The 27,526-nt window shown below is 46.7% G+C and overlaps 2 long non-coding RNA genes across 2 annotated transcripts in view; one reads left to right on the top strand and one right to left on the bottom strand.

The window, feature by feature from the left end:
* The window catches only part of LOC130284302 (uncharacterized), a 58,850-nt gene extending 31,697 nt beyond the window's left edge, over nt 1-27,153 (top strand). Inside the window, exons 2-3 of the long non-coding RNA XR_008846974.1 lie at nt 4,695-4,878; nt 26,797-27,153. This is a non-coding gene — a long non-coding RNA (uncharacterized LOC130284302). The remainder of the gene's footprint in view (nt 1-4,694; nt 4,879-26,796) is intronic.
* The window catches only part of LOC130284303 (uncharacterized), a 102,713-nt gene that overhangs the window by 1,128 nt on the left and 74,059 nt on the right, over nt 1-27,526 (bottom strand). The window lies entirely within an intron of this gene.

The raw sequence follows: 27,526 nt of genomic DNA, 5'->3' as shown, positions 1-27,526 counted from the left end.
TGGTCTCCCATCCACTGTGCTGCCGAGACGGTCCTGCTCAATGCACCAGTCATAGTTCCCTATACCATTAAATAAGGGAGGACTCAATATTCGCGAATATGCGCATATCGCATATGCGGAAAAAATGAATATTCATAATTACGAATATATAGTGCTATATTCGCAATATTCGCGAATTCGCGAATATGTGATATTCACGATTAAAATTCAAATTGCGAATATTCGCGAGCAACACTAATCTCGACCTCCTATCCCGTCTTCCTATCTCGACTTTCTATCTCGACCTCCTATCCTGACCTCCTATCCCGACCTCCTACCTCATCCTCATATTCCGTCTTCCTATCTCGACCTCCTATCCCGTCGTCTTATCCCGACCTCGACAATTTTGGCGCAAAAAAAATCCAAAATATTTTGGTGCAATAAAAAAAAAGTGGCGCAAAAATGAATTTTCACATATTTTCAAAGCAGCAAAAGAGACCTTTGAAAATGTGAGGAGGAAAGAAAAGGTGTGAGTAATATCGCTGGAACAGAAATTAGTCGTTTTTGAGAATCTCCACCAGAATGTCTGGGTTTTAAAAACATGTAATTTTGCTGAACAATCTGTCCCCTTACCTCTATATCAGTATTTACCAACCAGAATGCCTCCAAGTGTTGTAAAACTTGGCATGCTGGGAGTTGCAGTTTTGCGAAAGCTGGAGGCACCCTGGTAGCAGAAATTAGTGTGCGAAATGGGTATGCAGCAGAGCCGAATGTGTGATTATGTGTAAGCACTCTCAACTCTGCTACACACACCTGATCACACACTCAGCTCTGCTACATACACACATTCACACACTCAGCTCTGCTACATACACACACTCACACACTCAGCTCTGCTACAAACATACACACACACACACTCAACTCTGCTACATACACACTCAACTCTGATACATACACACTCACACACTCAACCCTGCTACATACACCCTCACACACTCAACTCTGCTACATACACACATTCACATACTCAGCTCTGCTATATACACACACACTCAACTCTGCTACAGACACATTCACACACTTAACCCCTTAAGGACGCAGCCCTTTTTCACCTTAAGGACTGAGCCCTTTTTTGCAATTCTGACCACCGTCACTTTACAAATTAATAACGCGAAAACGCTTTTACCGAATATTCTGATTCTGAGATAGTTTTTTCGTGACATATTCTACTTTATTTTGGTGGTAAATTTTCGGCGTTAATTGCATCCTTTTTTGGTGAAAAATCCCAAAATTTCATGAAAATTTTGAAAATGTTGCATTTTTCTAACTTTGAAACTCTCTGCTTGTAAGGAAAATGGATATTCCAAATAAATTTTATTTTTCTTCACAAATACAATATGTCCACTTTATATTGGCATCATAAAATGGACATACTTTTGCTTTTTTTAAAAATTAGAGGGCTTCAAAGTAGAGCAGCAATTTTCAAAAATGTCATGAAAATTGCTAAATCTGAAGGGACAGATGTTACAGAACTACAACTCCCAGCATGCCTGGGCAGTCGAGGCATGCTGAGAGTTGTAGTTTGGCAATATTTGGAGGGCTACTGTTTGGGCACCACTGTAACAGTGGTCTCCAAACTGTGACCCTCCAGATGTTGCAAAACTACAACTCCCAGCATGCCCAGACAGCCTTTGGCTCTCTGGGCATGCTGGGAGTTGCAGTTTGACCCCCCTAGTGGTTGCCACAGTAAAGATCGATTTACTTTCACTTTCAATTCCCCCCCCCCCCCACTGTCGATTCCCTACCTGATCAGGATCCTGCAGGCTCCAGCGAAGATCCCAGGTCCCCAGGCATCTTCTCCTGTAGGTACAGCCTCCATCTTCTTCCCAGAGCCCTTCGACATCCAGGGGCGGGCAGAACGGGGGGGTTGCCATGGCAACCCCCTGTCCTGCGCTGCCATTGGTCAGAACTCCGTTCTGAGTAATGGCAGGGGATAGGAGTAGATCGCAGCACTGCGATCTTACTCCAATCCTTTAGGCTGATCGGGGGTGTTGCTGACAACTCCGATCAGCCCTATTTTCCGGGTGATCGGGTCACCAGAGACCCGATCAGCCCGGAATTGGAGAAAATTGCATGTCTGAATTGACTTGCGATTTTCTCCGATCGCCAACATGGGGGGGTCTCAGGACCCCCCTGGGCGATGTGCCAGGGTGCCTGCTGAATGATTTCAGCAGGCATCCGGCTCCGGTCCCCAACCGGCTAGTGGTGGGGACCGGATTTCCCACGGGCGTATGGATACGCCCTCGGTCCTTAAGGACTCGGAATGCAGGGCGTATACATACACACACTCAGCTCTGCTACATACACACACTTACACACTCAGCTCTGCTACATACACACAATCACATATACATAGACATAACAGCTGTACCTCCTTCTCTCTGCACATACAGTGGCATATTGTTAGCTGTACCATCACCATGGTAACACTACTCAGGTGCAATCTCCTGCACTCATCAAGAACAGAGGAGAGTTAGAATTTTATACAGTCCAAAGTGTGATCTGTGCCAGGAAGTATTTCACCCGCACTATAATCCGGTATATTATCAAGGTTTATTATCCTGGTGTATGGGGTTAGACTGCGGGTGAAGGGTGATCACAATTGTCCATAAACATTGCATTGTTTTTAACCTCTTAAGGACCAAGGACGTACCGGTTCGTCCTTGGTCCTGCTCTTCTGATATAACGCGGGGTTACACAGTAACCCCGCGTCATATCATGGCGGGCCCGGCGTCATAGTGAAGCCGGGACCCGCCTCTAATAGCGCGCAGCGCCGATCGCGGTGCCGCGCGCTATTAACCCTTTAGCCGCGCGCTCAGAGGTGAGCCGCGCGGCTAAAAGTGAAAGTGAAAGTTCCCGGCTAGCTCAGTCGGGCTGTTCGGGATAGCCGCGGCTAATCGCGGCATCCCAAACAGCTGACAGGACAGCGGGAGGGCCCCTACCTGCCTCCTCACTCTCCGATCGCCGAATGACTGCTCAGTGCCTGAGATCCAGGCCTGAGCAGTAATGCGGCAGAATCGTTGATCACTGGTTTCTTATGAGAAACCAGTGATCAACATAGAAGATCAGTGTGTGCAGTGTTATAGGTCCCTATGGGACCTATAACACTGCAAAAAAAAAGTGAAAAAAAAAAGTGAATAAATATCATTTAACTCCTCCCCTATTAAAAGTTTGAATCACCCCCCTTTTCCAATAAAAAAAAAAACACAGTGTAAATAAAAATAAAAATAAACATATGTGGTATCACCGCGTGCGGAAATGTCCGAATTATAAAAATATATCATTAATTAAACCGCTCGGTCAATGGCGTGCGCGCAAAAAAATTCCAAAGTCCAAAATAGTGCATTTTTGGTCACTTTTTATATCATTTAAAAATGAATAAAAAGTGATCAATAAGTCCTATCAATGCAAAAATGGTACCGTTAAAAACTTCAGATCACGGCGCAAAAAATGAGCCCTCATACCGCCCCATACACGGAAAAATAAAAAAGTTATAGGGGTCAGAAGATGACAATTTTAAACGTATTAATTTTCCTGCATGTAGTTATGATTTTTTCCAGAAGTCCGACAAAATCAAACCTATATAAGTAGGGTATCATTTTAATCGTATGGACCTACAGAATACATATCAGGTGTCATTTTTACCGAAAAATGTACTACGTAGAAACGGAAGCCCCCAAAAGTTACAAAACAGCGTTTTTTTTAAATTTTGTCGCAAAATGATTTTTTTTCCCGCTTCACCATAGATTTTTGGGCAAAATGACTGACGTCATTACAAAGTAGAATTGGTGGCGCAAAAAATAAGCCATCATATGGATTTTTAGGTGTAAATTTGAAAGAGTTATGATTTTTTAAAGGCAAGGAGCAAAAAACGAAAATGCAAAAACGGAAAAACCTCCGGTCCTTAAGGGGTTAAAAGGTACATGGAAATATCCCAGAGATAATCTGCCTGGGGGCAGAAGCATAGTAATCTCCGCAATCCACTCTTTGAAAAATGGAACCGATGATTTTGAGCATCTTGCTACGTGCAGTCCAAGATGGCTTATTATTTGCGTTAAAAATATGGTAATTGCGCAAGATTTCTGTGGGTAAATTAAATGTACGCAGTTAATAAATTCGTGCTTACTAAATATGTCACTCCAAGGTACACCAAAACATACACATCTGGAGGAAATGCTCCACCAGAATGTGCGCAAAAAAGATGCAAAAAAACAGCTTGCACAAAATTTTGCGCAAAAATTTAAGTTTTATAAATAAAGATTACACACTACATACACCAGTATTTATATGCTATGTATCTTGAATTTGTTATCATGTCATTAGTTCATGTCATTAGTTACAGAAGGCTCAATAATCTAGAATGGTTTTTCATAGATTCCTTCTCTGTAATGTCTGCATTAGATACTGATGGTCATAGAAATCCCTTTCAGGCCATAATTTGTATTATTCATAGTATTACAGAGAAATACAAATAGCTGTATAACTAATAGAAGTAGTGTAGTATAACTGCCAGTTAGCTAGAAACTAAAAATTTTGAAAAATATTGTGTCTTACCCAATGATGTGGAGTTAATATTGTTATAAATCTATATTATTATGTAGTTTTTATTCACTTTAATATAATTCTAATTTTTACCCTGATTTTAATCCTAGACTGTTTCTGAACTACCCTCAGACCAAGGCCTTCTATCCCCACTTTGACTTTGATGGATCTGCTGACCTCCTCAACCATGGTGAAAAGATGTTTAATGCTCTTGGAAATGCCATCAGTAATCTGAATAACCACCATAGCCACCCCCACGCCAACAAGTTGACAGTGGAGCCTAAAATATTTAAGGTAAGGGATATGTGGCTCAAAAACAGTGTGTGAACATAGCCTTAGGCTGGATTCACACACAGTACTTTGGTCCTTTTTTGGGCCTCAGAAGTGAAACTGACAAAAGAAAAACTATAATGGAAAGATTTGCCACTTTTTTCAGTTTGGACTCATTCTGGTTTCCGTAAACATACTGACCAAAATAAGGTCCAAATAAAGGCCCAAAATACTGGCCGGCATTTATCATTGTAGGTGTAAGTGAAGCATTTTTCTACACCTTTTTTGTGTGCTGGTAATGTGTAGGAAGGAGCACCAAATGTATTAAATGGTCATAGAGCATTTGATAAATTTTGTGCAGGTGACATTTTCTGAAATACACCAAAAAACTAAGCTAAGTCTAGGCTGGTGTACTTTAGAGACATTTCAGTGGCTTTGCACCTTTTTTGCACCTTTTCACAAAAAGGCACTGTTCATAAAACCCTTCAATATCATGTGTATTGCCAAAATCTGTGGATTGCAACTCAAAATCAGCAGAAATGTGTCAACCTAAAGGTGCAAAAAAGGTGCAAATAAACCCTGCTTGTGCCTTTTTTGCGCCTTTTCTAGACACAAAAAACAGTCTAAAGACAATGATAAATGTCGGCCACTGTGTATGAAACCAGTCTTAACCCCTTAAGAACCCATGATGTACCGGTATGTCATGAGTCTGCTCCCGTTCTATAATGCGTCATAGCGGGTTGGGCCCAGCCTCTAACAATGGCCGGGACCCGTGGCTAATAGCGCGCAGCACTGATCGCGATGTCGGGTGCTATTAACCCTTTAGACACGGCGTTCAAAGTTGAACGCCGCATCTAAAGTTAAAGTAAAACCATGCCGGTTAGCACAGGGAGCTGTTCGGGATCACCACGGCGAAATCGCCGCATCCCGAACAGCTGTAAGACACGAGGAGGGTCTCCTACCTTGCCTCCTGGTGCCCGATCACCGAATGACTGCTCAGTGCCTGAGATCCAGGCATGAGGAGTCAAGCGGCAGAATCATCGATCAGTGGTTTCTTATGAGAAACCACTGATCAATGTAAAAGATCAGTGTGTGCAGTGTTAAATCCCCTATGGGAGCCATAACATTGCAAAAAAAAGTGGAAAAAAAAGTGAATAAGGATCATTTAACCCCTTCCCTAATAAAAGTTTTAATCACCCCCCTTCCCCCCCCCCCCCAAAAAAAAAAACTATGTAAATAAAAATAAAAATAAACGTATGTGGTATCGCCACGTGCGTAAATGTCCAAATTGTAAAAATATATCGTTTATTAAACCGCACGGTCAATGGCGTACGCGCAAAAAAAATTCCAAAGTCCAAAATAGTGCATTTTTGGTCACTTTTTATATCATGAAAAAATGAATAAAAAGTGATCAAAAAGTCAGATCAAAACAAAAATGGTACCGCTAAAAACTTCAGATCATGGCTCAAAAAATTAGTCCTCATACCGCCCTGTAGGTGGAAAAATAAAATATTATAGGGGTCAGAAGATGACAATTATAAACGCATACATTTTCCTGCATGTAGTTATAATGCAGGAAGTAGGGTATCATTTTAATTGTATGGACCTACAGAATAAAGAGAAGGTGTCATTTTTACCGAAAAATGTACTGTGTAGAAACGGAAGCCCCCAAAAGTTACAAAATGGTGTGGTTTTTTTTTTCAATTTTGTCTCACAATGATTTTTTTTCCTGTTTCGCCGTAGAGTTTAATGGTATAAAAAGTGACCAAAAATAAGCTTTTTTGGACTTTGGAATTTTTTTTATGTGTACGCTAGAGATGAGCGAATCGAACTTGACGAACCCGAATTCATTACGAATTTCATGAAAAATTTGATTCGCAACTAATACGAATATCGCCGCGATTCTATCGCATGAATCGCTGCAGATCCGCTGACAAAGGCCCCTAAAGTGCTGCCCTCTTTGTGCCTGCTAATAGCGGCAATCCTCCACTACCAGCAGACACATTGTGATGTGCGAGTCGCAGTGTATCCGCACATCCTGCACATCGCGCCCGCTCCCCCGCCTCCCTGAGCTACACACAGAGCGGCCGCGATGTGTGTGAGTACACTGCAAGGTAACTCGCACATCGCAGTGTCTGCTGGTAGCTGCGGATTGCCGCTATTAGCAGGCACAAAGAGAGCAGCACTTTAGGGGCCTTTAGGGGCAGCTGCGGATCCGCTGACAAATGCGCCCGTGTGAACACACCCATAAACTCCATTTTACAGCGTTCCAGGCTATTGTAAAGCTAAGATGGCGGATCCAAATGTGAGTACATGGGGCAGGGGATTATGGGAGGGAAGGAAGGTAGGCGGGCTGACCCTGAATCAATCGGCGGCCATCTTGCCTCTCTTCATTTTATCTATGCACTCAGATGGAGAGGACGGGACTGCGTGTGTGTGAATAGCTCATACCACAGCGTTACAGTGCAACTGCTACTCACATCAGCATTAGGGAAAGACAGGAGTGCAGAGTGCTGTGCTGTTACACTGAGAAGGATCATTGGCAGCTAAACCTCCTATTCACTAGTGTTGCTCGCGAATATTCGCAATGCGAATTTTATTCGCAAATATCGTATATTCCCGAATATTCGGGAATATAGCACTATATATTCGTAATTACGAATATTCTAATTTTTTTATTTTTTTTTTGTAATTTTTTTTTTTTCACAGTAAACATCACAGTGATCATCCCTCTCTGGTTCCAGCTTGTGTGGTGTAAGGAAGGCTCTAATACTAATGTGTGAGACTGACGTGTGGATTTTCGCATATGCGAAAATTTGCATATGCTAATTTTTGCATTTGTGAATTTTAGTGTATGCTAATTTTGGTTTATGCAAATTTTCGCATATGCACATTTTCGCATACGCGCATTTTCGCATATGCGAAAATAAAATGCGAATATTACGAATATGCGAATTTAGCGAATATATGACGAATATTCGTCCATATATTCGCGAAATATCGCAAATTCGAATATGGCCTATGCCGCTCAACACTACTATTCACGTTATTGAGCATTGCAGCAGAGAGGGGCAGATAGCTGTCAGCTGCCTCATACAGATCTCCAAGCTGCCTGAACTTTCTGAAGCATCTCATCTCCTCATTTTTCAGCTCTATTGAATTTTTTTTTTTCTCCACAAATCTTCTGCTGCTCAGAATTGTGTGACAGAGTGCAATCAAGGGTTTAATCCCTGTTTTTTTTTTTTTTTTTTTTTTTTTTGGTGGTGCTGCACTGTTGGGTCCTGCTGCTGTTCAGAAATAAGTCATATTAGTGTGGACTTTAGTGCCTTTTTACCATTTTTCACCTGTTACTCTGTCTCTGTGCTAAATTCAGTGTTATACCACACGTTATACACCTGCCGGTGTATTAAAGAAAAAAAAGTTTTTCCTGCGTAGAAATACGCATACCAGTGCGCTCATCATTGCAAAGGGCATACATACAACAAAGAAGTGTACTATTTAGTAACTGTTATTCTGTCTAGGGCCTATATACTGTGAAAGGACAGTCGTAAGTAATCGCCTGCTGCTGTTCTATACCCTCATAAATGCACTAAGTATGTCAGGCAGGGAAGTGCCAGGACGTGCACAGAGAAGGGGCAGAGGCCTACATACGTCAGGCCGAGTTGGCAGCAGACTTGGTGCAAGTGGCAGCAGGAGTCGCAGCAATAGGCCTGAGCTCCCGTTAACACCCAGCGGTCGTGTCGTCGACCCATCTCTCCTCGTCAATTGGTTTCCACACTCATCCCCATCATCACAAGTGACATCTGACAACCCCAGTCAAGAGTCGGTGGGTTCCTCAGACACAACCCTCAGTTGGCATGGCCCGGGAGCAGTCCCTGTAATCCCATTGCCTTTGCCCTATGCTGTTCCCTCTCCCAAAGAAGTATCTCATGCTTTGGGTTCATAGAGGACAGTCAGCAGCTAATGGGCAGCCAAGAATGGGAGGAGACATGCGTCGCTTGCTCCGCAAGGTGGCCAAGTAGTGATGCGGAGAGTGATGTGGGAGGCGGTGTTTCAATTGTTCAGGGTCCTGAAGCAGACATTGTTGTTGGACACGAGGAGGACATCAGTGACGTGCACACATCTTTTGATGATGATGAAGCCGATCGCAATTGGGAGCCAGGTGCAGAAGCCGGGGCTTCATCATCATCAGGAGAAGAGATTTGCTCTTTGTCTATGAGGCAGCAAGGCAGTAGCACGGTTGGCAATCAGCGTGGTGGTGGCAGTAGTGGAAATTCAGGAGCCAAACGTGCCCGGGGGAGACCACCTGCTTCGCGGAAAGCTACCATTCTGGGAGGCAGTGGAACAGGGGTTCCTGGAGAAGGCGCCAATAGCAGTCAAATAGTGCGGACTGCGGGTGGGAAAATGAGCTACTCTGCGGTGTGGTTGTTCTTCATAAAGAATCCGGAGGACATTAGCGTAGTCACATGCAAAATCTGTAGGCAGAAAGTGAAGCGTGGCCAGGGTCCCAATCTCTGCACCACGGCCCTGCGTCAACACATGATTCGCCACCATAAAGCGGCCTGGGATAACCGTGGCTCCGATGTAGTGGTCCAGCCTGCCGCATCACCCAGTAGCCATCCGCTCCCTCCGTCATCCAGCCAAGGCTCCACCACCTCAGCCGAAGTGAGCTGTGTGTCAAACCCTCCTTCTGTCGCTCCAGATGCTCCTGCTTCTCCCTCTTTTAGTCAGCCATTCCACCAACAATCGATTGGCGAAGCCATGTCCAAGAGACAACAGTATGCGCCCACTCATCCAAAGAAGTTGAATGTGCTCCTGTCCAAGTTGCTGGTGTTGCAGTCCCTCCCTTTCCAACTGGTGGACTTTGCAGCTTTCAGGGAATTGATGGCTTGTGCCGAGCCGAGGTGGAGAGTCCCAACCCGTCATTTCTTTGCAAAGAAGGCAGTACCAGCCCTGCATAAGTTTGTATAAGAGAAGGTGGGCCAGTCCTTGAGCCTGTCGGTGTGTTCAAAAGTGCACGGCAGCGCCGACATGTGGAGCTGTAACTACGGGCAGGAACAATGCATGTCTTTTACAGCCCACTGGGTAAATGTTGTTCCTGCACAGCCACAACAGCAACTTGGACAGGTCACACCGCTTCCTCCTCCACGCTCTCGCTCCCAGACAGTTTTCCTTTTACAGTGTGCGCCTCCTCCTCTTCCTCCTCTCCCGTGTCCTCGGCCTCCACTGCACATCCAAATCTCGGTGGCTCTTCATCATACCACGTGTGTAGGGCACAGCGGTGTCAAGCCGTCCTTCACATTTTTTTCCTTGGCGAACGGAGTCACACAGGGGAGGAACTGCTAAAGTTCATTAGGGAAGAAATCCGAGTATGGCTTACTCCACGAAATCTGGAAATGGGAAGAACATTGTGGCCGCGCTGCGACACAGAAGTGTGAAGCATTCGCCCTGCATGGCACACGTGTTGAATCTGGTTGTCAAGAAGTTCATCAAGTCTTCACCCCATTTGCAAGACGTCCTGACAATGGCAAGGAAACTGTGCATGCACTTCAGCCACTCGTACACCGCCAAGCACACTTTGCTTGAGCTGCAGCGTCAGAACAGTATTCCACAACATAGTCTTATTTGTGACTATGCCACATGTTGGAATTTCACCCTCCATATGTTGGACAGACTATACGAACAAAGAAAAGCCATCACCGATTTTTTGATGATCCAGGCAGATAGGAGTACTCCCCTGTGTAACTTCAATGTGAACGAGTGGCAGCTCATACGTGACACCTGCCGTTTGCTGAGGCCCTTTGAGGAAGTCACGTTTTTTGTTAGTCGCTCGAATTACGCCATGAACGACGTAATTCCACTCCTACATTTACTCCAAAAAATAATTGAAAACATGGCTGGTCACAGCAATGGAGATGTTGCGCCTATATCAGAAGGCTACATGTGTCCTGTGGGGGATGAACTGGAGGAGGATGATGAGGGGCAGAGCGGAGCACAGTTTACGGTGGATGAGATGGCCGGTGTTTCTGGTCATTGGACAGGAGAGGAGGAGCAGGAGCAGCCAGAGGAGCTGGAGGGTTATTACGAGGGAGGCGAGACAGAGGACCCAGACGCACCGTGGCAGTATGCAGTGGAGATGGAGGCAGGTAGTCCCAGCGAGTCACTGTCACAAATGGCACAATGCATACTGAGTTGCTTGCGTAGTGACCCCCGAATTGTCAAAATTTTTCAGCGCGATGACTTCTGGATCTCCACCTTATTAGACTCTCGCTACCGGCCCACAATGGGGGCCTTTTTTACACCCACTGAGAGGGAGGACAAACTGACCTACTACAGGGAGCTTCTACGTAGTCGGTAGGCCGATGCCTATCGGCCACATGGTCCATCCACTCACAGGTCTGACTCGGGGGGCCCTCTGCACTCACCTTCCACTGCCACGGCTGCTGGGGAGGGGAGGGGTGGCAGGAGCAGTATCGGCTCAATCAGCAGCAGCCTGAGTCTACAGTCGCTGATGAGTAGCTTCCTTCAGCCGCATAGTGAAGCTACTCATCAGCAGCAGGTGGACATGGAGCAGGACCTGAACCAGTAGGTGGTAGCTTACCTCGACATGACCCTGCCAACAAGATCTGCTGGACTTCTGGGCAGCCAAACTCGATTTATGGACGCAACTAGCGGAGTTTGCCCTGAAAAAGCTGTCCTGCCCGGCCAGTAGTGTGCCATCAGAGCGGGTGTTTAGTACGTCCGGGGCCATAGTCACCCCAAGGCAAACTCATTTGTCCAATAAAAATGTGGAGAGACTGACGTTTGTCAAGATGAATCAGGGATGGATCAGCCAGGATTTCAAGCCACCAATGACAGATGGGTCTGAGTAGATTGACCATGCTCCTACAACAAAATTTTCTCTATTATGGTTGGTTATGAAACCCTCTGGGGCAGACCTAGGCATTGTGCGGCCCGCTTGCCACATACGGCCCTTTGATTGGCTCTGACCGGCCCGCGCTCATTGGGGGGACAACTATGCTGCCTAATCTGGGGGACAACTATGCTCCTAATCTGGGGGACAACTATGCTCCTAATCTGGGTGACATCTATGCTGCCTAATCAGGGGGACATCTATGCTGCTAACATGGGGAAACCTGATGCTTCTGGCCTTTGGCCTATCATTTTTTTAAGTTTAGCAGTAGCTAAATACATGATTAATGCAATTTCAACATTGATCTTTAAATGCAAGGGGTTATGAAACATTCTTGGGTGCTGCGAATGACTGCTCCAGACACATTCTGTGTCTTTCAGGGTCAACTTACCTCCTTGGTGCCACAGGCCTTGGGCCTATAATTTTTTGAAGTTTAGCAGTAGCTAACTACATGCTTAATGCAAATGTCAACATTGATCTTTAAATGTAAGGGGTTATGAAACCCTCTTGGGTACTGCGAATGACTGCTCCAGAATCATTCTGTGTCTATCAGTAACTACTTGCCTCCCTGGTGCCTATAAATGTTTGAAGTTTAGCAGTAGCTAAATACATGCTTAATGCAAATGTCAACATTGATCTTTAAATGTAAGGAGTTATGAAACCCTCTTGGGTACTGCGAATGACTGCTTCTGACTCATTCTGTGTCTTTCAGGGTCTACTTGCCTCCCTGATGCCTCAGGCCTTGGCCCTTAATTTTTTGGATGTTTAGCAGTCGCTAAATACATGCCTATTGCAAATTTTAAAAATAATTGTTAAATTCTCGGTGCTCTGCCAGGGCCTTCTCCTACCCCTCTGGTGCCGATCCGAGGACCTCACTAAACCGTCCAATCGGTAGTAGCGACGGGCGGTGTGAACGGTGTGACCCGCACTTACTGGGAATTAATCGTTGATGGCAAATAATTGCAATCCCTATCACTAATTGGTTTCAGTGAGTTACACGCTGTCCTTGAAAGATAGAGACACGCCAATGCGTTCAGTGGAGCGCTAGTGCGGCCAGGACATCTGAGGGCGTAACACTGCTTCAGCATCATTTTTAGTGAAAATTATGCTTTTCTGGGTATTTTATCAAAACCTTTAAAAAAATAATAATAATTATATTAAAAATAAATTTAACAATAAAAAAATCAAAGTACATTCAATAATACACTGAGTCATTACATATTAAAAAGACCAGGTTACAATATGATAACATAGATCCCGCTGTTAGAAGTAGTGTTGAGCGGCATAGGCCATATTCGAATTCGCGAATATTCGCGAATATATGGACGAATATTCGTCATATATTCGCTAAATTCACATATTCGTAATATTCTCGTTATATTTTCGTATATGCGAAAATGCGCGTATGCGAAAATTAACATATGCGAAATTTTGCACATACACAAATTAGCATAAGCGGAAATTCGCATATACGAAAATTTGCATATGCTAATTTTCGCATATGCGAAACTTCGCACGCCAGTCTCACACAGTAGTATTAGAGCCTTCTTTACACCACACAAGCTGGAAGCAGAGAGGGGTGATCACTGTGATGTGTACTGTGAAAAAAAAAAACGAATATTCGTAATTACGAATATATAGTGCTATATTCGCGAATATTCGCGAATTTGCGAATCTGCGAAATTTGCGAATAAAATTCGCATTGCGAATATTCGTGAGCAACACTAGTTACGAGGTAATAAAGTCCAATTTATTACAGGTCGGCTTTGGGAGTATGCAGGGAAGACCTGCATTATAGAGTCTTGACAAATTTTCGATATGCGCTTGTTACACAAGGGTACAAATTCTTTTTTAACAATTTTGATAAAATTTTAGTTTTCTGGGGGTGATTGTGAAGCCCTGGTGTGTAATCGTGCTTCAACCTACTCCAGGCTATGTCTTTCAGGCAATCTATGGGTTACTGATGCAGCAGAGGTGGGGCCTGGGTCTTGTAATTTCAATTTTTTAACAAATTTTCAAACATGGAGTCTACGGAAATTTTGTATATTCGCTTGTTCTTACACAAAGGTATTTCGTTAGCCAATTTCAGAAGATTTTGTGGTTTTCTGGGGGGGATTGTGAAGCCCTGGTGTGTACCCGTGCATCAGTCAACTCCAGGCTGTGTCCCTCAATATATGGGTTCCTGATGCCGCAGAGGTGGGGCCTGGGTCAGGGAATTTCAAATTTTCTCAAAGGTAGCACCTATACTAAATGTTTTTCATAGCCCTGACCGCCCATTTCTGGTTTTGTTACCTTTGTTTAAGAACAAGTGCATATCCAAAATTCTCGAAAACTCTATAATTTTTTCAAAATTTCTGATCAAAAAGCAGGAGAATCAGAAGCGACAGAAGGAGGGTTTGACACACAGCTCCATTTGGCTGATATGGTGGAGCCTTGCCTGGATGAAGGAGGGAGCAGATGGCCACTGGGTGATGCAGCAGGCTGGACCACTACATCGGAGCCACGGTTCTCCAAGGCCGCTTTATGGTGGCGAAGCATGTGTTGACACAGGGCCGTGGTGCCCACATTGGGACCCTGGCCACGCTTCACCTTCTGCCGACATATCTTTCATGTGGCTACGTTTAAGGAGAAATGCTGCGTTTTACACTCATCCCCTATCCACAGGATAGGGGATAAGTGTTTGATCGCGGGGGGCCCCAGCGGTAGGCAGCTCATGAAAGGTAGGCTGCCGCGAAGCAGGTGGCCTCCCCCGGGCACGTTTGGCTCCTGAATTTCCCGCACCTGTCAGTGAAAGATATACACACGCAAAATGTCTCATATTGTGTTGTTTTTTGCGGTGGATTGTGAAGCCCGGGTGTGTACCCGTGCATCAGTCAACTCCAGTAATATTTGGGTTACTGATGGAGCTGAGGTTGGGCCTGGGTCTAGGAATTTCAATTTAAAAAAAAAATTTCAAAAATTGTGTGGATCATTATTTTTGAGAAGAAAGTCTTTGGGTGGTCCACCGTCCTGCCTTCTAGAGTCTTTTGAAATGTTGGATATGCGCTTGTACTTACACAAAGGTATACATTTAAAAAAAAAAATTATACAATTTTGTTGATTTTGGGGCGGATAGTGAAGCCCTGTGTGTACTGGTGCATCAGCCAACTCCAGGCTGTGTCCTTCAGGCAATAAATGGGTTACTGATGCCGCTGTGGTGGGGCCTGGGTCTGTGAATTAAAATTTTTTTGTATAGCGGGTGCTACCTATGAGAAATCTTTGTCAAAAACTTCTCATATTGTGTTGTTTTTTTGGGGGGGATTGTGAGGCCCTGGTGTGTAGTGTACTAGTGCATGAGCCAACTCCACGCTGTGCCACTTCAGCCACTAAATGGTCTCCTCTTGCTGCCAACATGTCCATGCTGTGTCATTCAGCCACTATATGGTGTCCTCATGCTGCCAACACCTCCACGCTGTGCCATTCAGCCACTATATGGTGTCCTCATGCTGCCAACACCTCCACGCTGTGCCATTCAGCCACTATATGGTGTCCTCATGCTGCCAACACCTCCACGCTGTGCCATTCAGCCACTATATGGTGTCCTCATGCTGCCAACACCTCCACGCTGTGCCATTCAGCCACTATATGGTGTCCTCATGCTGCCAACACCTCCACGCTGTGTCATTCAGCCACTATATGGTGTCCTCATGTTGCCAACACCTCCACGCTATGCCATTCAGCCACTATATGGTGTCCTCATGCTGCCAACACCTCCACGCTAGTGTTGCTCGCGAATATTCGCAATGCAAATTTTATTCGCGAATATCGCATATTCGCGAATATTCGCGAATATAGCACTATATATTCGTAATTACGAATATATATATTTTTTTTTAATCACAGTACACATCACAGTGATCATCCCTCTCTGCTTCCAGCTTGTGTGGTATAAAGAAGGCTCTAATACTACTGTGTGAGACTGGTGTGCATATTTTCGCATATGCGAACATTTACATATGCTAATTTTCACATATGCGAACATTTGTGTATGCTAATTTTCACATATGCGAACATTTGTGTATGCTACTTTTCGCATATGCGAATTGTCCTTGTGTTAGTTTTGGTATATGCTCATTTTCGCATATGCGAATTTGTCCGCATATGCGAAAATAAAACGCGAATATTACAAATATGCGAATTTAGCGAATATATGACGAATATTCGTCCATATATTCTCGAATATTCGCGAATTCGAATATGGCCTATGCCGCTCAACACTACTCCACGCTGTGCCATTCAGCCACTATATGGTGTCCTCATGCTGCCAACACCTCCACGCTGTGCCACTCACCCACTATATGGTGTCCTCATGCAGCCAACACCTCCACGCTGTGCCATTCATCCACTATATGGTGTCCTCATGTTGCCAACACCTCCACGCTATGTCATTCAGCCACTATATGGTCTCCTGACACTGATGTTCTGTCATTGTGCTGCTGTGCAGGAGTAGTGTTGCTCGCGAATATTCGCAATCCGAATTTTATTCGCGAATATCGCATATTCGCGAATTCGTAATTACGAATATTCGTTTTTTTTTTTTTTTCCACAGTACACATTACAGTGATCATCCCTCTCTCCTTCCAGCTTGTGTGGTGTAAAGAAGACTCTAATACTACTGTGTGAGACCGGTGTGCGAATTTTCGCATTTTTTAATTTTCTCATACGCGAATTTTTGTGTATGCGAAAATAAAATGAGAATATTACGAATGTGCGAATATTCGCGAATATATGACGAATATTCGTCCATATATTCGCGAATATTCGCGAATTCGAATATGGCCTATGCCGCTCAACACTATGCAGGAGTGATTCTAAGAGCGATGCCGGTAATCTGCATGCTATTCTGAATAACAGTATTATTTCACTAGCCCAGCACACTCCATATGCGTTGTAGGACACAGCAAAGTGTTCTATACCCCTATAGAGGCAGTATGTAGGCTAGAAATAGCCTTTTTTAACCCCTTAAGGACATAGGGCGTAACCATACGCCCCTGTTTCCAAGTCCTTAAGGACCGAGGGCGTATGGATACGCCCTGAGCATTTCCGGCCCCCACCGCTAGCCGGAGGGGAGCCGGGGCCGGATGCCTGCTGAAATCGTTCAGCAGGCATCCCGGGATATCGCCCAGGGGGGTCATTATGTCCCCCCATGTCGGCGATTGCCGCAGATCGCTGGACAATTCAGTCCAGCGATCTGTGGCGGATTCCGGGTCAATCGGGCCCCGAACAGCCAGAGCCTGCAGGAGTGAGGTGGCACTGGTGCCACTTCACGATCGCCCTGATTCGTCGGCCGGATTACCGGCCGACCAATCAGGGCGCCTGCTGCGGGTGTCACTCCCACAACCCGCTCCGCCCCTCTTCCGGAGGACGTGAGCGGGTGCGGGAAGACGACCCCAGGTGCTGTGGACCCCGATCCCCGGCGTCCCTGTTGGGATCGGGGCCCCAGGAGCGACGGCGGCGGCGAGGGACAGTCCTGCAGTGTGGATCATTGGAGGTGAGTGACAGCCTCCTGCTGTTGCTTAGCAACAGCTCCCAGCATGCAACAAGGGCATGCTGGGAGCTGTAGTTATGCAACAGCAGGAGGCAGACCACCACAACTCCCAGCATGCCCTTATGGGCATGCTGGGACTTGTAGTTTTGCAACAGCTGGAGGCACATTCTTTCTATGGAAAAGTGTACCTTCAGCTGTTGTGTAACTACAACTCCCAGCTTGCACAATCAGCTAAAGTGCATGCTGGGAGTTGTAGTGGTGCATAACTACAACTCCCAGCATGCCTGTTGGCTGTCGGTGACTGCTGAGAGTTGTAGTTTGCAACAGCTGAAGGCACACTGAGTTAAGTAGTAAACCAGTGTGTCTCCAGCTGTTGCATAACTACAATCCCCAGCATCCCCAGCCAATGTAGTATGCCTCCGGCTGTTGCATGACTACAAGACCCAGCATGCCCTTCCGCTGTCCGTACATGCTGGGGGTTGTAGCTTTTGCAACAGCTGAAGGCACACTGGTTGCAAAACACTGAGTTTGTTACCAAACTCGGTGTTTCACAACCTGTGTGTCTCCAGCTGTTGCAAAACTACAACTCCCAGCATGCACTGATAGACCGTACATGCTGGGAGTTGTAGTTTTGCAACAGCTGGATGTTTCCCCCCCCCCCCCCAATGTGAACGTACAGGGTACACTCACATGGGCGGAGGATTACAGTAAGTATCCGGCTGCAAGTTTGAGCTGCGGCAAATTTTCTGCTGCAGCTCAAGCTGCCAGCGAGAAACTACTGTGAACCCCCCGCCCGTGTGACTGTGCCGTAAAAACACTACACTAACACAAAATAAAATAAAAAGTAAATAACACTACATATACACATACCCCTACACAGCCCCCCTCCCCTCCCCAATAAAAATGAAAAACGTCTGGTACGTCACTGTTTCCAAAACGGAGCCTCCAGCGGTTGCAAAACTACAACTCCCAGCATGCACTGATAGAACGTCCATGCTGGGAATTGTAGTTTTGCAACAGATGGATGTTCCCCCCCCAATGTGAACGTACAGGGTACACTCACATGGGCGGAGGATTACAGTAAGTATCCGGATGCAAGTTTGAGCTGCGGCAAATTTTCTGCTGCAGCTCAAGCTGCCAGGGAGAAACTACTGTGAACCCCCGCCCGTGCGACTGTACCCTAAAAACACTACACTACGCTAACACAAAATAAAATAAAAATTAAAAAACACTACATATACACATACTCCTACACAGCCCCCCTCCCCTCCCCAATAAAAATGAAAAACGTCTGGTACGCCACTGTTTCCAGAACGGAGCCTCCAGCTGTTGCAAAACAACTACTCCCAGTATTGCCAGATAGCCACTGACTGTCTAGGCATGCATGGAGTTTTACAACAGCTGGAGGCCCCCTGTTTGGGAATCACTGGCGTAGAATTCCCCTATGTCCACCCCTATGCAATCCCTAATTTAGGCCTCAAATGCGCATGGCGCTCTCACTTTGGAGCCCTGTCGTATTTCAAGGCAACAGTTTAGGGACACATATGGGGTATCGCCGTACTCGGGAGAAATTGGGCTTAAAATTTTGGGGGGTATTTTCTGCTATTACCCTTTTAAAAAATGTTACATTTTTGGGAAACCAAGCATTTTAGGTAAAAAATTTTTTATTTTATTTACATATGCAAAAGTCGTGAAACACCTGTGGGGTATTAAGGTTCACTTTACCCCTTGTTACGTTCCCTGAGGGGTCTAGTTTCCAAAATGGTATGCCATGTGTTTTTTTTTGCTGTCCTGGCACCATAGGGGCTTCCTAAATGCGGCATGCCCCCAGAGCAAAATTTGCTTTCAAAAAGCCAAATGTGACTCCTTCTCTTCTGAGACCTGTAGTGCGCCAGCAGAGCAATTTTCACCCCCATATGGGGTGTTTTCTGAATCGGGAGAAATTGGGATTCAAATTTTGGGGGGTATTTTCTGCTATTACACTTTTTAAAAATGTAAAATTTTTGGGAAATCAATCATTTTAGGTAAATTTTTTTTATTTTTTTTTACATATGCAAAAGTCGTGAAACACCTGTGGGGTATTAAGGTTCACTTTACCCCTTGTTACGTTCCCTGAGGGGTCTAGTTTCCAAAATGGTATGCCATGTGTGTTTTTTTGCTGTCCTGGCACCATAGGGGCTTCCTAAAGGTGACATGCCCCCCAAAAACCATTTGTCGCTCCTTCCCTTCTGAGCCCTCTACTGCGCCCGCCGAACAATTAACATAGACATATGAGGTATGTGCTTACTCGAGAGAAATTGGGTTTCAAATACAAGTAAAAATTTTCTCATTTTTACCCCTTGCAAAAATTCAAAAATTGGGTCTACAAGAACATGCGAGTGTAAAAAATGAAGATTTTGAATTTTCTCCTTCACTTTGCTGCTATTCCTGTGAAACACCTAAAGGGTTAATACACTTACTGAATGTCATTTTGAATACTTTAGGGGTGTAGTTTTTATAATGGGGTCATTTATGGGGTATTTCTAATATGAAGACCCTTCAAATCCACTTCAAACCTGAACTGGTCCATGAAAAATAGCGAGTTTGAAAATGTTGTGAAAAATTTCAAAATTGCTGCTGAACTTTGAAGCCCTCTGGTGTCTTCCAAAAGTAAAAACTCATATATTTTATGATGCAAACATAAAGTAGACATATTGTATATGTGAACCCAAAAAAAAAATTATTTTGAATATCCATTTTCCTTACAAGCAGAGAGCTTCAAAGTTAGAAAAATGCAAAATTTTAAATTTTTTCATCAAATTTGGGGATTTTTCACCAAGAAAGGATGCAAGTTACCATAAAGTTTTACCACTAAGTTAAAGTAGAATATGTCACGAAAAAACAATCTTGGAATCAGAATGATAACTAAAAGCATTCCAGAGTTATTAATGTTTAAAGTGACAGTGGTCAGAATTGCAAAAAACGCTCCGGTCCTTAAGGTGAAAAAGGGCTCGGTCCTTAAGGGGTTAATATCGATTCGCCGCGAACAAATTCGGATCGAAAGGAACTTTTCGGGAAAATTCGGCGGATCATCCGAATCGAATTTTTGAAACGTTCGCTCATCTCTAGTCAAGGCAGGCGGCAAAGGTTCGTGTTACGCCGAGCGCTCCGGGTCCCTGCTCCTCCCCGGAGCGCTCGCGGCGTCTCTCTCTGCAGCGCCCCGGTCAGACCTGCTGACCGGGAGCGCTGCACTGACATTGCCGGCGGGGGTGCGATTCGCATAGCGGGACGCGCCCGCTCGCGAATCGCATCCCAAGTCACTTACCCATCCCGGTCCCCGGCTGTCATGTTCTGGCGCGCGCGGCTCCGCTCTCTAGGGCGCGCGCGCGCCAGCTCTCTGAGATTTAAAGGGCCAGTGCACCAATGATTGGTGCCTGGCCCAATCAGCCTAATTAGCTTCCACCTGCTCCCTGGCTATATTACCTCACTTCCCCTGCACTTCCTTGCCGGATCTTGTTGCCTTGTGCCAGTGAAAGCGTTTAGTGTTGTACAAAGCCTGTGTTCCAGATCTCCTGCTATCCACATTGACTACGAACCTTGCCGCCTGCCTCGACCTTCTGCTACGTCTGACCTTGCCTCTGCCTAGTCCTTCTGTCCCACGCCTTCTCAGCAGTCAGCGAGGTTGAGCCGTTGCCGGTGGATAGGACCTGGTTGCTACCGCCGCAGCAAGACCATCCCGCTTTGCGGCGGGCTCTGGTGAAAACCAGTAGCAACTTAGAACCGGTCCACCGACATGGTCCACGCCTATCCCTCGCTGACACAGAGGATCCACCTCCAGCCTGCCGAATCGTGACAGTAGATCCGGCCATGGATCCCGCTGAGGTGCCGCTGCCAAGTCTCGCTGACCTACCCACGGTGGTCGCCCAGCAATCGCAGCAAATTGCCCAACAAGGACAGCAGCTGTCGCAGTTGACCACCACGTTACAGCAACTTCTGCTACAGCAGCAACCATCTCCTCCGCCAGCTCCTGCACCTCCTCCGCAGCGAGTGGCCGCTCCTAGCCTCCGCTTGTCCCTGCCGGACAAGTTTGATGGGGACTCCCGACTCTGCCGTGGCTTCTTGTCTCAATGTTCCCTGCATATGGAGATTTTGTCGGACCAATTTCCTTCAGAACGGTCTAAGGTGGCGATCGTAGTGAGTCTTCTATCTGGAAAGGCTTTGTCTTGGGCCACACCGCTCTGGGACCGCAATGATCCTGCCACAGCCACAGTCCAGTCCTTCTTCGCTGAAGTCCGTAGTGTCTTCGAGGAACCAGCCCGAGCTTCTTCTGCCGAGACTGCCCTGCTGAACCTGGTCCAGGGTAATTCTTCAGTAGGCGAGTACGCCATCCAATTTCGTACTCTCGCTTCCGAATTATCTTGGAATAACGAGGCTCTCTGCGCGACCTTTAAAAAAGGCCTATCCAGTAACATCAAGGATGTGCTGGCCGCACGAGAGATTCCTGCCAACCTGCAAGAACTTATCCATTTGGCCACCCGCATTGACATGCTTTTTCTGAGAGACACCAGGAGCTCCGCCAGGAAAAAGACCTTGATCTCTGGGCACCTCTCCCACAGTATCCTCTGCAATCTACGCCTGTGCCTCCCGCCGAGGAGGCTATGCAAGTGGATCGGTCTCGCATGACCCAGGAAGAGAGGACTCGCCATAGGGAAAAAAATCTTTGTCTGTACTGCGCTAGTACCGAACATTTCTTGGTGGATTGCCCTATTCGTCCTCCACGCCTGGGAAACGCACGCACCCAGCTCACGTGGGTGTGGCGTCTCTTGGTACGAAGTCTGCTTCTCCACGTCTCACTGTGCACGTGCGGATTTCTCCTTCTGCTAACTCCTCCCTCTCAGCCGTGGCCTGCTTGGACTCTGGTGCTTCTGGAAATTTTATTCTGGACTCTTTGGTGAATAAGTTCTGCATCCCGGTGACCCGTCTCGTCAAGCCGCTCTACATTTCTTCGGTCAAAGGAGTGAAGTTGGTCTGTACTGTGCGTTACCGCACAGAACCCCTCTTAATCTGCATTGGACCCCATCACGAAAAGATTGAATTTTTCGTCCTTCCCAACTGCACCTCTGAAGTCCTCCTCGGTCTGCCATGGCTCCAGCATCATTCTCCCACCCTTGACTGGACCTTGACTGGATCAAGAATTGGGGTTCTGCTTGCCGTAAGAAATGCCTCACCTCTGCTCCCAGTCCCGTCTGTCGGGCCTCAGTGTCTCCTCCTGTGCCTAGTCTCCCCAAGGCCTATCAGGACTGTGCCGTGCCTCCTCATAGCCACCGTCCTGGTGACACTCTGCCCCGTGACAAGCTTCACCCTCTGCCCCCCTCCCCATTCCCACTTCTTCTGAACTACCTGCCGCTGGTATAGCTACCCAGGACTTCTTTTTTCAGAAGGAGACTCAAGAGGCACCCCCTATGTTCTCGTCTCTTTTGAAGAGACAAGGAGACAAAAAGAGGGGGAGACCTAAGGGGGGGTACTGTTACGCCGAGCGCTCCGGGTCCCTGCTCCTCCCCGGAGTGCTCGCGGCGTATCTCTCTCTCTGCAGCGCCCCGGTCAGACCTGCTGACCGGGAGCGCTGCACTGACATTGCCGTCGGGGATGCGATTCGCATAGCGAGACGCGCCCGCTCGCGAATCGCATCCCAAGTCACTTACCCGTCCCGGTCCCCGGCTGTCATGTTCTGGCGTGCGCGGCTCCGCTCTCTAGGGCGCGCGCGCGCCAGCTCTCTGAGATTTAAAGGGCCAGTGCACGAATGATTGGTGCCTGGCCCAGTCAGCCTAATTAGCTTCCACCTGCTCCCTGGCTATATTACCTCACTTCCCCTGCACTTCCTTGCCGGATCTTGTTGCCTTGTGCCAGTGAAAGCATTTAGTGTTGTCCAAAGCCTGTGTTCCAGATCTCCTGCTATCCACATTGACTACGAACCTTGCCGCCTGCCTCGACCTTCTGCTACGTCTGACCTTGCCTCTGCCTAGTCCTTCTGTCCTTCTCAGCAGTCAGCGAGGTTGAGCCATTGCCGGTGGATACGACCTGGTTGCTACCGCCGCAGCAAGACCATCCCGCTTTGTGGCGGGCTCTGGTGAAAACCAGTAGCAACTTAGAACCGGTCCACCGACATGGTCCACGCCAATCCCTCGCTGACACAGAAGATCCACCTCCAGCCTGCCGAATCGTGACAGTTCGTAGTCAGGGGCAACGGCAAGGGTCTGGATACACAGGCTTGGGAACACACAGAACGCTTTCTCAGGGCACTAGGCAACAAGATCCGGCAAGGACAGGAAGGGAAAGTGGGTTTTTATGTGTTTGGGAGTGATTAGCACTGATTGGGCCAGGCACCAATTAGTGGTGCACTGGCCCTTTAAATTTCAGAGAGCCGGCGCGCGCGCGCCCTAGAGAGCGGGGCTGCGTGCGCCAGGACATGACAGCAGGGGATCGGGGCAGGTGAGAGGACTGGGATGCGACCCGCGGGCGGGCGCGTCCCGCCACGCGGATCGCATCCCCACCGGTGATAACAGAGCAGCACTCCCGGTCAGCGGGTCTGACCGGGGCACTGCACGCTGAAGAACGCCGCGAGCGCTCCGGGGAGGAGCAGGGACCCGAAATGCTCGGCGTAACCATCAGCATCGCTTGCTGGACCTGTGGCAACGCTGGAAGAGGATTGTGAGGAAGAGGAGTCAGAGGAGGAATGAAGAGGAGGAGGAAGACCAACCACAGCAGGCATCTCAGGGTGCTCCTTGTCAACTATCTTGTTCCCATGGTGTTGTACGTGGCTGGGGGGAAGAAGATGATATCACTGACATCACTGAGGATGAGGAATGGGACATGAGTAGCTCAGCATCTGTCCTTGTGCAAATGGGGTCTTTCATGCTGTCGTGCCTGTTGAGGGACCCTTGTATAAAAAGGATGAAGGAGAACGACCTGTACTGGGTGTCCATGCTACTAGACCCCCGGTATAAACATAAAGTACCTGACATGTTACCGCATTTCAGCAAGGCGGAAAGGATTCAGCTGGTCCAAAATAAATGAAGAAGTATGCTGTACAAAGCATAAAAGGGTCATGTCACAGCACAATAGGGATCTAAAAGGGGAAGAGGTGAAAGTAATCCTCCTCCTCCTCCCACGAACACGCTGGCAAGGACAGGATGCTGTACAGACATGCTGTTGATGGAGGACATGCAGAGCTTTTTAAGTCCTACGCATCACGACACAGCCCTTCGGGGTCCACCATCAGAAAACGACTTGTCCAACAGGTAGCAGACTACCTGGCCTTAACCGCAGATATCGACACTCTGAGGAGCGATTAACCCCTTGACTACTGGGTGTGCCGGCTTGACCTGTGGCCTGAGCTATCCCAATTTGCGCTCAAACTTCTGGCCTGTCCCGCTTCAAGTGTCCTGTCAGAAAAGACCTTCAGTGCAGCAGGAGGTATTGTCACTGAGAAGAGAAGTCGCCTTGGTCAAAAAAGTCTGGATTACCTCACCTTTCTTAAGATAAATGAGGGATGGATCCCGAAGGGACTGACACTGGGCGATACATTTGACTGAACAAGGCCTGATCAGATGAGCTGCCTTGGGCTAAAAATGGTCCACACGCTGCTGTTTTTGAACTCTGAATGCCGTATGACTTGCGTGACTTATCCGCCACCAACTAGGGTTCAAGCCGCAATGTTTTAGGGCACTTTCTGCCTGGCGAAACAAACAGAAATGTTTCTGGCCGCTGCTACAGCAGCGGCTGCGACAATACCAAATTTTCCAGCCAGGTGTACATGCCTAATTTTTTTTTTGGCCTCTGCTGCTGCACTTGTTATGGTGCTGCAATTTTTCTGTCCGCTGCTACAGAAGCGGCTGCAACAATACCAAATATTTCAGGCATGTGTACATGCCTAATTTTTCTGGTACTCTGCTGACATCTCTGTCCATTTTAGCAACTGTGGATATTAGATGTATGCTAAGGGTAGCATGGTGGCTCAGAGGTTAGCACTGCTGCCTTGCAGCGCTGGGGCCTTGGGTTCAAATCCAACTATGTGCTGCCTCAAGGGGGGCTCTAACTATATGATGCCTAAAGGGGGCTAAAGAACGTTATTCCAAACCATTTAGAAATGTTAGGTGATTTATGCCCTTTATGGATTAAAACCAGACTCTGCATCAACTATGTAATTTTCTATGGGAGTTTTGCCATGGATCCCACTCTGGCACGCCACAGTCCAGGTGTTAGTCCCCTTGAAACATCTTTTAAATCACTATTGTGGCCAGAAAGAGTCTCTGTTGGTTTTAAAATTTGCCTGCCCATTCAGGTCAATGGCGGTTCGCCTGGTTCGCAAACTTTTGCGGAAGTTTGCGTTCGCGGTTCGCGAACCGAAAATTTTATGTTTGCGACATCACTAGAGTTGGCAGGTTTTCTGGGAAATTTCTGAATTTCCCAAAGTTGTTTGTCCTTTCTAAGAGCTTTGGCATATGCAATATAGGTGGATTCCATATAACTTTTTTTGTATCCTTATTTTCTTAGCTGAACCATAATTGGGCATAATGGATTGGGTTTTGGGAGGTTTGAATTTTACTTCCTTTCTTATTCAATATTCTAATACAAGCTGTTTGCTATCTCAATGCTTGATACCTTTGTCTTATGTATCCAGTCAAGGGTTATTATCCCTGGATTGGTTTTTGCTTATTGTTCGAGAAAGTTTAATACAAATTGTTACGCCGAGCGCTCTGGGTCCCTGCTCCTCCCTGAAGTGCTCGTGGCGTTTCTCTCCCTGCAGCGCCCCGGTCAGACCCGCTAACCGGGAGCGCTGCACTGACATTGCCGGCGGGGATGCGATTCGCATAGCGGGACGCGCCCGCTCGCGAATCGCATCCCAAGTCACTCACCTGTCCCGGTCCCCGGCTGTCATGTTCTGGCGCGCCCGGCTCCGCTCTCTAGGGCGCGCGCACGCCAGCTCTCTGAGATTTAAAGGGCCAGTACACCAATGATTGGTGCCTGACCCAATCAGCCTAATTAGCTTCCACCTGCTCCCTGGCTATATTACCTCACTTCCCCTGCACTTCCTTGCCGGATCTTGTTGCCTTAGTGTCTTGAGAAAGCTACTACTGTGTTTACCCATACTGTGTTCCTGACCTCCTGCTATTTCTATAGACTACGAACCTTGCCGCCTGCCCCGACCTTCTGCTACGTCCGACCTTGCTCTTGCCTTATCCCTTGTACCACGCCTATCTCAGCAGTCAGAGAGGTTGAGCTGTTGGCGGTGGATAGGACCTGGTTGCTACCGCCGCTGCAAGACCATCCCGCTTTGGGGCGGGCTCTGGTGAAAACCAGTAGCAACTTAGAACCGGTCCACCGACACGGTCCATGCCAATCCCTCTCTGACACAGAGGATCCACCTACAGCCTGCCAAATCGTGACACAAATTATTTGAAAAAACAAACAAACAAACAAAAACATACCTAAAAATAAACAAACAATTTATTTCCTTCTGCAGCCCATGTCTAAAACCATGAAGGATGTCCTGGCTGATCACTTTCCTGATGACTTCACCTCCGAAGCAAAGGCTGCTTGGGACAAATTCCTTTCTGAAGTCTCTACTGATAAATAAATGCTCTTGGGCTAGAAGACTACATCAGTACCTGCAGCACACCATCCTGTGGGAAGTTCAGAGGAAACTACGCACATAAGTTTTTTATCAAATCCACAGCCAGTCAAAGAACATGATTCAGCTGCAATATAATTTTGAGTTTTCTTAGCAGTCTTTGGCTGCCTACGGCTAAGTTTCCACTTGTTTTTTCTTCTGGCAGTTTTTGGAAAACTGCCACTCCAATTTTTGAGCCAAAGCCAGAAATGTATTAAAAAGGAATGGGACGTATAAAGGAAGGACTTATACTTCCCCTCCCTTATGAATCCACTTCTGACTTTGGCTCGAAAGCTGCAGTTTCCAAAAACTGCCAGAAAAAAAACCAAGTGGAAACTTAGCCTACTACTTGTGTCTACCACTTGTTTATCACAATAAATCTGGTGTAGTCTCCAATAAAAGTGCATATATTATTATTACAGGTCACATATACCTGACCAGTTATCTATTTCTTTTTAGCTTTATCCATTTTAGAGTTTCAGGCTATATCATATTAAATTTAAGACTTTAGTGCATAAAGGATACTTTCATGTGTTTTTAATTAAATATAAGGCTCTTCTGTCAAATAATTAATGATCTATTT

Source organism: Hyla sarda, chromosome 8 (assembly GCF_029499605.1).
Source record: "Hyla sarda isolate aHylSar1 chromosome 8, aHylSar1.hap1, whole genome shotgun sequence".
Taxonomy (NCBI): Eukaryota; Metazoa; Chordata; class Amphibia; order Anura; family Hylidae; genus Hyla; species Hyla sarda.
The sequence above is the reverse complement of the archived record's forward strand: the minus strand, read 5'-3'. Positions and strand labels throughout refer to the sequence as shown.